Raw genomic sequence first — 15792 nt, 5'->3', positions numbered from 1 at the left:
GTAGGTGCTTTTTTAGAGCGGTTTTGAATGTGGGTAGGGATTCACATTCCTTTACAGCTAGGTAAAGGGCGTTCCACATTGATGTGGCATAATTGCGAAACGTGTTTAGTCCCTTGTTTGAGCCGAATCTGGGTTTAACATGATTTGTTGAGCTTCCTCTGGTGTTGTGGTTGTGGTATTCACTGACCTTTGGGAAGTATTTTGACATGTACATGGGTACCTTAGTCGTATAGTGTATCTTGTAGACCAGGCCCATTGCAAGTTGCTGTACTCTGTCGTCTACTCTAAGCCATCCTAGGTTGTCAAAGTGGGCAGGGGTGAGGTGGGTTCTAGGAGTAAGGTCAAGTAGTAGTCTGACCAGTTTGTTTTGTAATGTTTGTAATCTTGTTTTTAGCGCCTTTGAGGTGCTTTGGTACCATGAGGTGCAAGCATAGTCGTAGTACCCTTGAATATGATTATAGAATATAAAATATCAGACCTAAAATGGTTATGAGATTAAAATGCGATTAATTAGATTAATTAATTACAAATCCTGTAATTAATTAGATAAAAAAAATTAATTGCCTGACAGCACTAATAATTTATTGTATTGCTGCTGTTCAGCTAGCAATGGATAGCCTCTGCAGGAACTAGGAAGCTGTCATCAAGTTTAAACGTGTAAAACTAAATCTATGCTATTTTCTAGATCCAGAAACATAGATTATAATCTCTTATGTATAATCTCTAAATGGAACCACTGTTGAGAGAGTCACTGAATACAAATATCTTAAATGTTAAATGGTAAATGTTTATTTTTAAATATCACATAGCCAATCTCACTAGCAAGCTGAGACAAAACATGTGGGTCTTTTACAGAAGCAAATCTTCCCTATGATTTGCAGAAAGAAGATTGTTGAAGCAGTCTTTATGTCAGTTTTGGATTATGATCTCATTCATTGAAACGCTGCCTTGTCCACTCTTTTACTCTTAGGCACTCTCTATCACTCTGCTCTTAGATTCATAACTGGTGATAATTACAGCACTCAGCATTGCCCCCTGTATGATAAGGTGGGTTGGTCTTCTCTATCAGGACATAAGACATTGGTATCAGTTTATCTTTAAGGCCATCGATGGATATATATGAGTCCATATAATGATGCTTGATTGGAATTATGGATCTTATCTGACACGCTCAAGTAATTGGCTTACACTGAGGTTCAGTCTGAGTTCAGTCTGAACTTGGTAAGTTTTGCCTTTTGTTATGATGCACCAGCTTCCTGGAAGGATCTTCATATATCAATATGTAACTGTTTTTAATGAACCCTTTCACTGCCACACGACAGAAGGTTAACCCTTTACTATCACACAACAAAGAAATAATGACACAACTTCTTGCCATGGAGTGCTCATGTTTTTAATATTGTCTGTTTTAATTTAAATGTGAAGACATTTTCTCTATGTTTTAGTATTTGTGTGCTCTCACTCTCTAGTTTTTATGTGCGTTTGTTTTTAATGTTGTTCTATATGTGAAAATTTTCTGTAGACTGCCCTCTTGGCCAGGCCCACTTGAAAAAGAGGTGGACATCTCAATGTGATTATCCTGGTTAAATATCAATATGATTACTGTTACAATGGGGTCTGGTGGCACAATAGGACCCAGGAGCAGACAAGACAAGGCAGGCAGTGAGTAAAAGGGTTTTTAATAAACATAAACTCAACACTTACAGGGACAAGGAGAGGTAGAGCAGGGGAGAACAGTCCATGGACCGGTGGGACGTAACAATTACCCTGGTTAAATACCAATGCGATTACCCTGGTTAAATAGTCTCAGGTCTACAAACAAAATGGGGGACCCTGATGGAAACAAGACAAGCGTCTTTCTCTGGTCTGCATCCCCTTAACAATTGTATGTATTGAGCCGTACTGTATTGTACCCATTCTGCAATCTGTTAAATAAAGTTTTCATTCATTCATTCATTCATTCATTCATTCATTCATTCATTCATTCATTCATTCATTCATTCATTCATTCATAGTCTACAGATTTCAGGGCATGGGTCTGCTAAAATCAAAGAGACTGCCTAAAGGGGAAGTGAAATCACAGAGGACGATAGCAGAGAAAGAAAGATTATGCCTGACAAACTGTTAGCCGACCACAAGGTCTAAACGCCTCCCTATCCTTCCCAAAACCGGATATATTGTATTGCTCCACTTGGGGTGGCGGTGTGGGGGTGGGGGTGGGGGTGGGGTTGGGTGATAAGCTGTTCTCTTATCAGCAAAGGCTCAGCCATACTCTGGTCCAGTAACCTGACCTGAATGATCCGGGGTCTGTAGCAATCATCACATTTATTGTTAGTTTGCTACAGCTACGTTTCAATGAGACCCCCGTAGAGAATAGATGCTTTCACCCCACTTGTCAATTCAACATTAGTCAATATGAAACGATAGGTTGCAGCTGGATACATGAAGAAGCTTCATTAGGATATGGTTTGTAGAGATAGTGAGAAAGTAACCTACATCATGTGTGCAGACACATTATGTCCACAATATACACACCACACGAGGTTTCCCTCTCCTAGAGGCTGACAGTTTAGGAGTGAGCTTTACCCTCACACACTAAATTGCATGTGCCAGATGCACACAATGTGCAAAGTACAATGTGCAAAGTAGAGTGCACGACAATACACACAAAAAGCATTCTTAAAGGTTCCTAGGGTATTTAAGGTGAGGATCGACAATGTACAGATATTCTGTTTTCTCCTGGTACCAGTTGATGTTTTGTCTGAAGAAAGCTGTAAAATCTTTTGTACCATTGTATTATTGATATTGCAATCATCTCAGTAAAACTTGGAAAATAAACCTTTTGTTTGAACATCTTCATTCAACTCAACCCATCAGAACCAGTGTTTTTTAATCAGAGTTAAGTGGTAAATCCCTCCACATACAACTCTGGAATATACAGTACCATACTTTTTGACGTGCAAAAATCAAGGCGCCCTTCTACTTTCATAATCTTTCACCAAAATAATCAGTAGTTACTTCCTGCTGACTCACCACCGCCGTTGGCTTCCAGTGTGTCTGGAAATGTGTCTCAAACAGCCATGTCTCCAGATTTGACTAGAATGCCATGCTAACCATTTTACGTGTCACAGGTTTTGCCGTTGTGTCTGAGTCATGGTGCACTTCTTCTTCCCTTTTAGACACCAGATTAAAGCACAATAGAGCAACTTCTCAGGGGAAAGAAATTGGTCGGGAATGAAATTGAAGAGAATGAAGAATAACACAGATATACATTTCATCCCAAATGTTTTCATTTGAACTATCAGCGAGAAAATGTCACCTGTACGCAACATGGTTGTGTATGGAACATGGTTAGTCTATATTAATCAACATGGTTGTGTGTGGAACATGGTTAGTCTATATTAATCAACATGGTTGTGTGTGGAACATGGTTAGTCTATATTAATCAACATGGTTGTGTATGGAACATGGTTAGTATTCTATATTAATCAATACGTCACCCACTCACTTGCTGTGTGAATACAGCTAACAATGATCTGCTTGTGTTTGGACATGGGCACAGTTTGTGATTACGCACACTTAGGACTTGGGTATGGGAGGGTAAATTCTGTGTGGAATCATTTGAATGTTTGTGTTCGCACATACCGTTTAATGTGCGGTTAAGGTCAGGAGTCTCTCTTACTCTATATGTCTGTCTCTCACATTATTTGGCCTCCATGTTGATGTATAACACGTAATCACAATGTGGTAATTTAACATTGTACCAGTTTTGCATGATTTAGATTTGCTGTTAAGTAGCTTATTGAGGAACTTAATTCAATGCTTAAGACTGCAAGTAAAATTGCATATGCAGTTTTGGGGGGAAGTGTGTATGTTCATATTTGACTTGGTGTCACTAGTGCGAGTGGGATATTTTTTTGTGAAATTTCAATGCGCAATTTGCATTATTTGAAATTAAAAAAGAGCATCCCCGCATATCCTGGTCATTAATCATGCATTTGACAATCAGGGAATCCAGCTCATGTTCCATGAAAATAGTAATAATATCAGTAGTAGAAATATTTTCTTTTTGGTATATATTTCACAGAAAACCTAATTGACACCACCCTCTTTCCTTGATTCTCCAATCACAACTGTTGCTTCCCTCTAGAAAACAGGAAAGCAACAGTTGGTTGGACGATCAAGAAAAGAGGGTGTGGTTTGAGATAGGTAAATTCCAAAGAATCACCCCACATACTCTCAATGATATATGTTTGACAGTCAATAGAGAATTTATAATGTATCATTGTGTTATAGTGTGAGATTCAGAGACTGAGATTCCTGAAAGGTTTCTATGGTTGCCAAAGTTAGCACTTCAATACCACTACTATTAAAAAAAAAAAAAAAAATAACATCTGCCTTTCTGAGAATTTCAATGGACAAAAATGTGATTCTCAATAACTCATGTGATACATGTCTGTTACGGTGCAGGTAGGACATTTGAGTTCCAATAGTAGAAGAAGGAATGAGACGGAGATGTGGTTTGCTCTTCTTCAGTAGTGTGTCTTTTAATAGTAGATCACAGGAGCAATGCAAGTAATGCATAAGAAAGACGCCGGGTGTCAACTGAGAAAACAGACCTCAAGACAAAAATACAAAATATAAATAACAGCAACGAGAAGGTCAGCACTCGTTCTGACTCCGTCTGCACGCAGGACTGTCTGAAGATCCGACAAGGAGAAAGGAAACAACAGGTCAATATAAAGCCACATTCCTGACATTCCACAGGCATCAATTAGTGACGGCATAGTGACAACCAGTGACAGCAACCAGTGGTGACAGTCAATCAGTGTAGTGACAGCGAACCAGAGGTGACCATCAATAAGTGCAAATACAAACCACCAGGTGAAGTACTCCAGAAAGACAGTAGGGTTCCTAGTCCTAGAAACCCCGAATGTTACACATGTCATGGTTTACCTCTAAACCATGAATTAAATTCCCCAAGTATGACTGAACTGAACAGTCAGTGTTCATGAATACAGTCAATCCATACATACATACATACAGGTACATACATTAATTCAACCTTTATTTAGTCTCGAAAATCATAGAGAGCTCAACTCTCATTTCAGATGACAATGAGAAATACAGCACACAATAAATACAAAGAAAACAAGGAAGTCAATCAGTAAAACAATTAAAAACAACTGCAGACTGGGGTTAAATGTTTGGTCATTGAATATTTGAACAGTCCAAAGGTTCAGGCACGGACTGGCCATCGGGAAATTCGGGAATGTTCCCGGTGGACCAGTCCACTTGTGAGAGCTGCTCAACCTCTCATGCTTTTATTTTTATTTTTTTTTTTATTTTTACATATTAGATTTTTTACACATCAGACATTATTTATAGATAGATGTCTGCGGTACCGGGCCGTGGATAATTGTATTATGTATAAAATAAAATTAATTTAATTTTCATTAGTCTTTCGGGTATTTTATTTAGAAAAATTGGTAATCGCAACAGGTGATTCACACTCTCCACACACGTTAGCTTTTCAGCTTTAGATAGTGCATTGAGTTTGCAAAGTCATTATTATTATGAATATTACTTTTGCTACCTAAGCTTTCTCGCAATTTTGTTTCACTCTGAGCGGCATCTGTTCTTACATGAGAAACAGGTGAGAGAGAAGGGGGGGCTTATGTGATTGGGCCAGCTTAACACTTTCAGCGCCAGCCCGTTGTAGCACTGCCACGCTTTAAAAGATAGGAGTGCCTCACCTTGTTTGTAGAGCGATAACTATATTCTATATTAAAGCTATGGATACAATACTATGGCCCATTTGACATCAACTATCTATCGTTCAATATGTGAAAAATAATAAATGTTTTCATCCATACGTTCCCGTTTTATACAGTGGTGAATATAAATATAGTTTTAGAGCGGTCTGGGGTAATTCCGGAAAGGCTGAGTAATAGCCTTATACCTCAATTCTACTATAAACGTTGCTGTTTCTTGCCTGGACATGCTACTATTCTCAAACCAAATCTATATAATAGGTATTATGTTTCATCATGAATGCATGAAAGGGCGGGAGGGGATCGTTTCTGATTATTTGATTGGCAGTAACGGCATTCGTATTGAACACTAAAAACAACGGGTCTTACGGCTGCCAAAAAGTTGATAGCGTCACGCTGGATTCAACCGGATAAAATGTGCCGGAAGGTATGGGTTCTTACCTATCTCGATGTGATTTATCTAGAGATATCCACTGCACGAATTTTAGGTGTTAACACTTTGGTTGCCTAAGGTTAAATTAATGATATACCATAGATTGCCAGCGCTATTTGTCTATGGAGAAAGTCCCCTTCTTTGCAGGGCTATAACTTTTTAAATTCTATTGCTACATTGCCATTATTAGGGCCCATTCAAAGTCCTATATGTATTGTTCATTAGCAACGTTAAACTTTTTCATTCACATATTCATAGTAAAGTATGGTCTAATCGTATAAGTATGTTTTCATCTCTTTCTGCAGCTTTCTCCAGAACGTGATATATAGCCCCAAATGCATTATATTGATGATGAAATACAGTTTGATGGCAATCAGCGCGATATAAAAAATTCCAACTAGACGTACTTCTAGAAGTTACTACACGTCATCTGATGTTGACCGGATGGGCGAGGGGGCGTTTATAATTCCGTGGGCAGCGTTATACCAATCATCTAATGTGGGTCAAATGTTGATAAAAGCAGTTAGTATCGAAGATGGTAACGTTACACGCTGAAACTCACCCCAGTCTCCGCGCGCCGTTGGGCGATCATCGTCGAGTAGAAATTTTATCATTATGGGATATATTATTACCCGGTCCATCTCCAGCTTGTATAATGGTATATACGTCCAAATCATGTTGTTTATCGAGTTATTGGCAATCGATCGCTATGTAGTGTGACGAGCTAGAGTGCCGGAACCTATACCGAGTGCCCGGAAGTAATATGGCCGACCAGCAAAACCTCTACTGCGCTTCCTGTTAAGCGGTTGCGCCGATCGGCCACCAGATGGCGCTCCTGAACCGCCAGAGAGCTCAGTGGGTCCTGCTGGTGGATCTCAGGCCAGCGGAGGGGGATTATGAATCCGATCGCAGATTTTTGAAATATTGATATAAGGACGCTGTACAGCGTCCCCCGGCAACTTTAGCATGGCCAGGAAAGACGTCTAAAGACGGGTCCCGGCACTCAAAGTGTTAATGAAGCCAGCATAGCAGTCTGGGTAGCTGTGGTGGAGAAGATAAACGATATATAAATTTGTATTTTTCTGATGTTAAATGAAGTAGTGGATGTATAGTCCATGTGAAATCATATTTCCTTTCCGGAGCCCTGAGACACACTGCTGATCTCCTCTCAACTCTCTAGTGGTTCAAGAGCGCCATCTGGTGGCCGATCGGCAGATCGCCAACCGGATATTAACCTTTGAACCGGTAGTGCTCATCCATATGTGGTCCGGCCACTCGCTATAGCTCCCGCGACTCCATCTTGAAACACTGGATAATAGATCGCTCGCCCTAACTCAATAAACAAGTTTCAAGTTTCAAGTTTCTTTAATAGTTGTCATACAGAAGTACAGAATACTTTCATACAAAATGCTTCTTACTGTTATGCTCCAGAGACTGTGCTAGACAAGATAGTATCAAATAACATAGTATAGCATGTAAATTAGAAGTAGAAAATGAGGTCACAGTGTTCAGTATAGACATATGTACAATGTTCGATGCATAATAGACGTAACTGAGTTACCATATAATATACAATACTATGCAGTGTACTAATGTACAATACTATATAGTGCAAAGCAGAAATGGGATGAGGTACAATTTAGGTACAATTTACAGTAAGGTGTACGAGTTGTAGTGCAATCCTTCATCAATAAATATAAAGTGTGGGGAGTGGGTGCTACAGTGTGTTTGTTTAAAGTGAGTGTGTGCTATAAAGTGTGGGGAGTGGGTGCTACAGTGTGTTTCTTTAAAGTGAGTGTGTGCGTGTGGATGTGTGTGCTATGTGCGTTTGATGGTTGTTGTGTAGTGTTCATTGTTCGTTGAGCAGCCTGATGGCCTGGGGATAGAAGCTTCTTCTGAGTCTTTCTGTGCTCGCCTTGAGACTCCGGTATCGCTTGCCTGACCGCAGCAGTTCAAAGAGGCAGTTGTTCGGGTGACTGGAGTCTTTAATGATTCTCTTAGCCTTGCCCCTGCACCGCTTGTTGTAAATGTTCTGGAGGGTGGGGAGCCCCCCTCCAATTGTGCGTTCCAACGTTATTTGGACGTATATACTATTATACAACCTGGAAATGGATCGGGCATTTCTACATCCCATAATAGAAAAAAATCTGTTCCACGCTCATCTGCCAGCGGCGCGAGGAAGCCACGGTAAGATTCAGCGTTATTTTCTAACGTTCTAACAGTTGACATTTTTTATCTCGCACAGATTCCTACCAAACTGTATTTGATCATCAATATAATGCATTTGGGGCCATAAATCACGTTCTGAAGAAAGCTGCAGAAAACGATAAAAACATACTTATACTTTAGACCATATTTTAGTATGAATATGTGAATGAAAAAGTTTAACGTTGCTACACCCTGAACAATACATATAGGACATTGAATGGGCCATAATAATGGCAATTTAGCAATAGAATTTAAAAAGTTATAGCCCTGCAAAGAAGGGGAACTTCTCCATAGACAAATAGAGCTGGCGATGGATGGTAAATTATGAATTTAACCCATGGCGATTAAAGTGTTAATCTACATGCATTCTGATTTAATTACTGGACTGTCATTATTGTTATTATTATTTCTGTTATTGTCCTGTGATTTATCATTGATTATTACTGTTACTGTATTGTTTGTCTTGTTTCATGTTAAAAAAGGGAAAATAAAAAACATTTGTAAAAAAAAAAAAAAAAAAAAAAAAACGCTTAGCAGCCCGATCGGTATAAAAACATTGCATGATCAAGCCAGAATTGACGTCAGATAGTCCTTACCTGTGATCGGGAGTATTCCAAAAATAATATTCCAATTGTTTGATTGGCATCTGGTACATCCGATGTCCATTTGGTCCACGACATAACCCACCACAACATATGGATCAGGGATATTTGACGTGCAACAGAGAGAACCGCTCCACTCGTCCAACCCAGAAAAGTGCGCCCAGAGACATTTGGCGGGGAATGGGCGCCAAACCAGAGATAAGTCGGGTTAACTCGCGAGCGGTTGGGCGCCAGACCCGAGATATCTCTGGTTTTGGTCGTTTATTCTTTTTTCCGATATTTGTATTCATTATCCATCCAGGGAGCCTGGTGTTATCATAGGGAATGAGTCTGAGATCGCAAAGGTGCAATACCGGCCGCACCCTACAAGGCAGCGGTATTGAGCACCCTTTGAAACCTTGTGTCTTGGGCTGTGAGTCGATTATATGGGTCCGGGTCGGCTAGACGAGCGGTTATAACGCTCGGATTGAGAAGAATCAAATACTCCCGATCCATGTTGTGTGGTGGATTATGTTGGCGACACGATGGACATGGAATGGCGATCAGATAATTGGAATTTTCTTTTTGGGGTACAAGGTAAGGGCTATATGATATCAATTGTGCATTGATCCAAGCATGCCTTCATTGTTATCCGAAAGTGTGTGTGTAACGTTATTCCACAACGTATGCCGTTGGTGGCGATCAAAGCATCAAAAAACGACCCCCCCCCCCCCCCCCCTTTTCATGCATTCATGATGAGACATAATACCTATAATCTAGATTTGATTGATTTGAGAATAGTAACTAGTCCAGGCAAGAAATGGCAATGCTTTTAGTAGAATAGAATGGCTATTACTTTTCGGGAATTACCCCAGACCACGCTATAACTATACTTATATTCACCACGGTATAACACGGGAACGTATCGATGGAAAAATGTATTCTTTTTTCACATATTGAACGATAGATATTTGATGTCAAATGGGCCATAGTATTGTATCCATAGCTATAATATATAATATAATATAGCCCTGCAAACAAGGTGACAAAGTCCTATGTTTTAATGCTTGGCCTAGCTACCACGGGCCCAGACTAATCCCCGGCGCCCAATGTGTGGACCGCTGTTCCAGCCTAGTGGGGGGGGGCTTAGTAAGAGATGTGATTGGGCCAGCTTGATGGGCCGCTGTCCCAGCCTAGTGGCGGGGGGGATACTTAGTAAGAGATGTGATTGGGCCAGCCCAGTGTCAGTCAGTACCAACGGGCTGCTGTCCCAGCCTAGTAGTTGGCCGGTTGTTGACCAAACTCTTTTATAAATAAAACAAAATTTTTTATTTTAAATTTAATTTGTTTTATAAATCAAATTTTTTTAATCAAATTATAACGGCTCAAAGATGCGTCGGCCCACCGGGAAAAAGGCTGGTATGCCAGATGGCCAGTCCAGGCCTGGATAGGCAGGATAGTCATAATCGATACATTTGAAAATCAATTGCAGCCAATGTCTCTGTCTTCTTAAAGCAGGAAAAGGCCAGTGACAGTCTATAAGGTTTGATACATAGTACAGCTTCAGCTTTAGATAGTGCATTGGGTTTAGTGCATTAGTGTGATGTGTTATGTCTAGCTGTAGTTCCCTGTCCTGGTTTTGTAGTCCTTATCGTTTCCCTTCCAGGTGTACCCATTTGTAATCAACCCAGGTGTGTCTCGTCTCATCATTCCCTCATGTATAAGTGTTCTGTCTTCCCCTTTGTCTGATGCTGATCCTGTCTGTGTTTTTGTTTGTTATTATTTTATATTCCTTTCTGTTCACAAACCATGGTAATTATCAATTAAATATCTTTTGTTGGTTACTTTGGCTACCGTCTCCTTATTATGTTACATTGACCAGACAACGAGCCTTCTTTCAGTCAATGGTAACGTAATAAAGTTACTGTAACTTTGGTATTCTTTAACTTCAATAAAATAATTTTGCAATATTGTTTTGCCTGCTAGTGCTAGTTACAAGTCTTATCATATTTAATAGTTGGCAACCAACAGTCCAAATTATGTCTGTTTTAATGTAATTTACACAAACAGATGAACATGCCTTTTTACCCTACCCTCCAATCTCCCCCAATCCCATTCTATCTAGTTTGCTGCAGCTCAAATATATCCCCTTGCCCCACTTTGCCTTTTATGTCTCTGTCTGTGTTTTGTGTATTTGTATGTTTGTTTTTGTTTTGCTGCCATTTTGGCCAGGTCTTGCTCGAAAAAGATATCTTTGATCTCAAGTGACTACCTGGTGAAATAAAAGTTAACAATTTTTTTTTTTTTTTTAAAGGTGCAATATTGAGTGCCATTGTGTAAAGTAAATTAGAGCATAGTATGTTCATATGGACTATTCATCATGAATTTAATGAATGCTAAATTATATTTGATGCACATGTGAACCAACTGTCCAAATGATGTTGTTTTAATGTCTGTTTTATGCAATTTAAACAAACAGGTGAACCAGAGGCACTCTGGTGTTTTTAAGTGTAAGACAATCATTGGAGTGAGTATGATAAAGTGCAGACAGCCAGTCCAGTCCAATAATGAAGTGATATAAGGAGGAAGATCTCCAACAATGGCTTCATATAGAAACAGATGCCAGTGCAAATCATGTCTTTCTGCCATAGAGGACCATCTATATTATAGCTATGGAGACAAGAGTAGGCTCATTTGACAGGCACAATTTATACTCCAACAGGGACAAAACTGTTTATTTCTACATACTTTAGTTTATGCGCTATACCACGCAAGAAATCGCCCCGTTTCACAATAATCCAGGCTGGTTTTGTAGATCGTGAGATATAGTGTTTTGTGCGCAAATCTCGCGGCTGCCCGCCTGAAACCTATATTATTGCCAGGTCAAAGGTAAACACGACCATATGTTTCTTCACAAAGCCATCAGGGGGGGGGGGGTAGTTTTCCAACACTGTGACCATTACAAAAGCATGTTTTATGATGGGGTTCGGTAAAATAGACGTTACCTTTGTCAGCAGGTACTCCACTCTCGCTCCAAGTGTCTTCGATCAGAACAGGATCAATACATATAACGTTAGATGGCCCTCATCCGTTGTCTTCTTCTTCATTTGTGTGCTCGGGCCAGACTATACCACAGTAGGTTTCCTCGTCGGCCGGTTTGACTATAGTATTTTTATTTTTATGATTTACCCGAAGTGCTGAGTCCAACATAGTCTGGTGAAAACGCACCTTATCATCCATAATCATCATCCATATAATCCATTTTGTCTTCTTCTAATATCCAATAGTTCACTCTAGGCAATCGCCATTGTCGAACGTTAGTTGGCTGTACTGCTCACTGCTGCTCTCCCTAGTGCTTTGAGAGCTCTCGGTGCGGCGTGGGGCAGCCCACACTAAACTGGCCCATGCAGGTCATAAGGTAGGTGATACTGCGGGTAGGCCCGCACGAGTGTTTAGAATAATAATAATGAAAAAAAGGAAAAAGGAACCAGAAATGAGATATCTCGTTATTGGCACTCAAGCGTTGGCTCTCAGAAACGAGATATCTAGTTGTTGGCGCTCAATGAGTTAAGGGTGGAAGCAGCAGTATGTCTATAAATCACATCTCCATAATCCAACACAGGAAAACTGCTTCAAATACCCTCTTTCTGTTAATCATTGGGAAGCTGGTTCTGTTCCTGTACAAGAAGACCCTTCTTTGCCACAGTTGAGAGTTGCAGGTTATCAGTGGCTAGTTGTACAGAGCAATACAATAGACACTAGTATCATCACCATAAAGATTAATTTGACAGCCACTCAAACAATAGAGAATATAAATAAGACAGGACCCAGGATTGATCCCTGCAGGACGCCTTTTTGTAATGGGCAAGAACTCTGACTGGGAATTCCCCGTTTTCACACACTAAAGTCTCAGACCAATAGCTTTGAAACCAACTACAAGTGTTTATGTCAAAACCAACACTGTGATTCTTGCATACATACATTGTACATAGACTGATAATGATTTGTCAGTGTCAATAAATAACTTTAGAGTTTATCAGAAAGAGTGACAGATGACCTGAGATGCCGGGCATCATCTTCTTTCAGTGCCGATGAGTCATCTTAGTGACAAGCTTCCTCTAAGGACACCAGCTGCTGAGCACTTTCTATTCCTTCCCCTTTCTCACATTGCATAGTATCCTTGTTTGGGTTTTCGTCGTGTGTGTGTGTGTGTATGCTATAGGTGCCCCCCCCCCCCCCCCCACTGTCTTTGCTAGAAGAAAAGTGTTGAAATGTGTCATTGTGATACATGACACCTATTCAATGAGAGAGAATAAAGAAGAAGTTTGATGACGTCACAGGAAGGGTCAATATTATTAAGATCGCCTCGTTTTTGTGATCAAACCACACAACCAGCAAGTCCTCTGCTGGCAATGCAAGGACAGCATCTACTGCTTTCAGACACATCAGAAGAATGCTAACCATCGGGATTACGGTTACAGCCATTGTGCTTTTCATCCACTCGTCCCAGAGTTTGGCTTCAAACGGTACAGTATGCCAACCCTGTTGACTTGGCTGGGGGAAGCGCTAGTCAGGATTTGGTTGCAGTTGGGTTTACATTTTGGTTCAGTGAAATTATATATCCCAGTTGAAGAAGAAAACTATGTTTAGTTTTTTTTGTCAAATCAAAGTTTTGGGACTGACACGTATTGACACAACCACAGTTAGATTAGATTAAATTAAAATGTATTGTCATCATACAGCACAAGTACTGTACAACAAAAATAAGTTTGACATCCAACCAGAGTGCAAATGTAACAGTAAAGTGCAATAGTAATATTCAATATACAGGTGATTAAACTGGGTATACAATATATAATACAATACTACTAAATTACTATAGTACTAATCAGATGCATGTACAGAGTTAGTATTAATATGTACAGTGATACAGGTATGAAGACACTATGGTAGTAAGTCATACTGGCCAGTAACTAGTAAGAGTAGGTAAGGGGTATGTACAGATATAGAGTGATGGACTGTATTGACCCACAGTATATGAAAATGAATTATAGTAAACTGTAGTATTCCTGTATGTGTGATGGTGGTGGTGGTGGTGATGGGGAGGGGGGGTTCCACATCCACCAATTACTATATACATACTATAGTGAATTCCATTTATATGGTAAACAAATAGTCTCCATACCATATACAGTACAGTACAGGAATGCTATAGTGATTCACCAAACGTGTGTAATATTCTACTGCAGAAATACTATGGTGAATCACTACAGTATTTCCATCTTTAATGTTTATGGAAAAAGCATTAACACATTGGCTGCCAGACCCAAGATTTCTCGGGTTAACTCGCCATGCGTTGAGTTGAGTGGCAGAAAAAATTCATTAGGGATACATGATATATGGGTGACCATATCGTAATTCGCCTCATGATAGTGATTTTTCATCATATCATCATTCAGATTCAGATTCAGATTCCTTTATTGTCATGTATTTCAGTACCTTACAGCAAAGAAAGAGTGAAATTATGTGTTGTGGTTCCTCGACATAGCAGCTTCCAATAATATAAATACAATAAAATTAGCATAGAATAAGAATAAAATAAGATAAAATATGACTAAAATAAGGATGACTATATACAGTTCTGAAAAGTGTGCAGTGCAGATAACAGGATGTAGATATTATACTATATACAATTAATATAACACATTTTAATTTGTGAAATTTTACATTTGTATTTGATATTAATAGTGACATTTCTATTCGTATTTGGTTCGATGAGCAAACTATGGGCAGATACAATATATATCAGCAAACATATATCAGCTGGTGATAGTGAATTATTTATTGATTGCATCAGTCTTATGAGCAAAACTGGGCTGATGTGAACAACTAATGACTATTTCTCTGTCTAGCTGCTGTGTGTGTGTGTGTGTGTGTGTGTGTGTGTGTGTGTGTGTGTGTGTGTGTGTGTGTGTGTGTGTGTGTGTGTGTGTGTGTGTGTGTGTGTGTGTGTGTGTGTGTGTGTGTGTGTGTGTGTGTGTGTGTGTGTGTGTGTGTGTGTGTGTGTGTGTGTGTGTGTGTGTGTGTGTGTGTGTGTGTGTGTGTGTGTGTGTGTGTGTGTGTGTGTGTGTGTGTGTGTGTGTGTGTGTGTGCGTGTGTGTGTGTGTGTGTATTTGTGTTTTTCTTTTTTGGTCACGCAGAGTTTGTTTGAGACTTGCATGTGACAATGACTCAGCACATGATTGTTGTCTAACATTGTTTCTGTGTGTTCAAAAATAGTATGTACAAAATCTGAATATCATAGAAATCTGTTTATTTTATACAGATCATATCAACATTGTTATCAGCCATAACATGTTAATATCGGTTATTGGTATTGGCCAACATTTTCATATGGGTGCATCCCTAATTTTCATATGGGGACAATTGAGTACCTCAGATGAAGAACCATATAACTATAAGTCTGTTTTAGGTTTTCAGAGGAACAATTGCTTTCTAACTTCATTATCTAAAGATGGTTAGTTAGAGTGTTGTGTTCATTCATAGTTAAAGACAGTAGAGGATGAGTACTTTATTATCTAAAGATGGTAAGTTAGAGAGTTGTGTTCATTCATAAAGACAGTAGAGGCTGAGTACTTTATTATCTACAGATGGTAAGTTAGAGAGTTGTGTTCATTCATAGTTAAAGACAGTAGAGGCTGAGTACTTTATTATCTACAGATGGTAAGTTGTGTTCATTCATAGTTAAAGACAGTGGAGGCTGAGTACTTTATTATCTACAGATGGTAAGTTAGAG

This window comes from Notolepis coatsorum (genome assembly GCF_963971535.1).
Source record: "Notolepis coatsorum genome assembly, chromosome: 13".
Classification (NCBI taxonomy): domain Eukaryota; kingdom Metazoa; phylum Chordata; class Actinopteri; order Aulopiformes; family Paralepididae; genus Notolepis; species Notolepis coatsorum.
The sequence above is the reverse complement of the archived record's forward strand: the minus strand, read 5'-3'. Positions refer to the sequence as shown.